This window comes from Mus caroli, chromosome 9, assembly GCF_900094665.2.
Source record: "Mus caroli chromosome 9, CAROLI_EIJ_v1.1, whole genome shotgun sequence".
NCBI lineage: Eukaryota > Metazoa > Chordata > Mammalia > Rodentia > Muridae > Mus > Mus caroli.
Window position 1 is genome coordinate 40,904,562 of NC_034578.1, and position 2,307 is coordinate 40,906,868.

Below are 2,307 nucleotides of genomic sequence, written 5' to 3' on the forward strand. Positions count from 1 at the left end.
GAGTGACATAAGACTCCAGCCCACCTCCCTGATACTGTATCAAGAGATCTTCTGGACCCCTAAGACAAGACTACATCACTGAGCAGGCAAGGACTCCAGGGCCCATACAACACACTGTGGGGAGTGGATGGAATCCTAAGTGAGGGTGTATTGTTGACAAGGGCACAACCACATCAAGGACCCCAATGCCTCAGACCCAGGGGAATTGGCAAAGCTTTCCCTTGTGGGAATATTGACAGCGTGCACAGAAAGCATCTTCCACAGTATCCTCCCCCCATTGTTACAGCATAGATTGTTCCCCTTTGGAAACCTCTCAGAGGTGAGGAGACGCCCCTCCCTATGCTGTATTCACAGAATAAACTTGCTGAGGCTGAGGCTGGCTGCAGTAGTAGGCATCAAAAGAGAAAAGCTAGGACTTAGAATGTTCTATGTTTACTCTGTGGTCTTTCATGACATTTTAATATTTGGAACCGCATGCATCTATGACTTTTCTTTTTAGGTAGAATGTCACTATGTAGCCCAGGCTAGCCTCAAACTGGCAATCTACTTGCTTCTGCCTCCTGAGTGATGGCATTTCAGGAGTATGCCCCTGTGTTAGGATGTTTCCAAGGCCATCATCCCTCTGTTTCCATGAAGTCCACTATGTTTGGAATGGAAACATTTGTGGAAAGAAATGTTTCTCATTAAATAACATGCAGGGTTTTCTCTTGTCATTTTGTAAACAATATGTTCCAAAACTATTGGCATGGTATTTCCATTGTGTTAAGTATGATAAGTAAAGTATGCAGGAGATGTACCTACTATACAGAATGCTGTGACCTAATACAAAGGAGTGCAGCATCTAATTCAGTAATCACACAGGTCCTGAACCTTCAGACACGAGGAGGCAAGTGTATATACGTTTTTGAAGTGACTGACCTCATACTCCTAGAATCAAGCCAGTCCTTGACTCTTCCTCCCAAGTAACAGAGATTGTAGGCATGTACTACTACACAATTAGAGGAGAAAACTTGTGGTTTGGAAGGATTGGAGCAATGGCTGAGCAATGGCTGCTCATCCAGAAGACCCAGCCGTGTGTGACTCCAGTTCCAGAGGATCTGATGCCCTTTTCTGGCCTCCGAGGGCACCAAGCGCACACATAGTAATGGGTACACACACAAGCAGACAAAGCACCTATACATATAAATTTAATTTTTTAAAGTTTTTTTAAAATGTGGTTTGAAACAAAAAAGTCATTCTTGTAACATTCCTGAGACCAAAGCTATGGTGGAATAGCAACTAGCAGACTACTCAGACAGTCCAAACTAGACTGCCTCAGCTGTAGTGAACTTGCCTAGTATGTGGAAAGCCCTGGGTTTGATCCTGAGTCTCCAGTAATTCAAGAAGAGAAAGAAAGAAAGAAAGAAAGAAAGAAAGAAAGAAAGAAAGAAAGAAAGAAAGAAAGAAAGAAAGAAGAAAGAGAGAGAGAGAGAGGGAGGGAGGAAGGAAGGAAGAGGGGGAGGGGAGAGAGGGAGGGGGAGAGAGAGAGAAAGAGAGGGAGAGAGAAGAAAGAGGAAAGGGAAGAAGAGGAGGAGGAGGAGGAGAAAGAGCAGGAGGACTAGACTAAAGCTGCATCAGGGAACATGGAAAGACTCCCGAGAGCATCTTACTAACAGAATCCAAACTTCTCAAACCTCCTTGAAAGCTCAAAGGATGTAGGTGAGCTACAGAGTGGGGTGCAGAGCTGGAGTTGTGGCTTAGGGGAACAGCACTTGCCTCATATGCACAGAACCTGGGTACATCCCCAAAACAAAGGGAGAGAATAAAAGATAAAGACACCTGCTCACAAACCTGATAACTTGAGGTCTAACTCAAAACCCATGGGGTAGAATTCTTGACTCCCATAAGACTCCCATACATTTACACACACAAAAAAAAGTGTAAAACAATTTTTTAAAGAAAGAAGGATAGGGCAAGAAGAGGCAAAACAGGAAAAAAAATAAAGAAAGAGTATCCAGAGCTGAGAATAAACAAAGATCTCTAACGCCACCTCCCCACCCCACCCCATGTCACATGGGCACCACCCTCAGCCCCATCACCATATGGCCTCTGGGGCTGTTCTTTATGCTGTCACCAAGAAAAGCAGGACTCCATATTCTCTCTCTCCCCCTCTTCTTGTTTTCTTTCAAAATAGTGTTTTGTGTGTGTGTGTGTGTGTGTGTGTGTGTGTGTGTGTGTGTGTGTGTGTGTGTGTTTGTACATGCCTGTGTGTATACCTCATACAGAGGAAACATCTGTCAACATTATCCTATTATCCTTCCTTTCTCC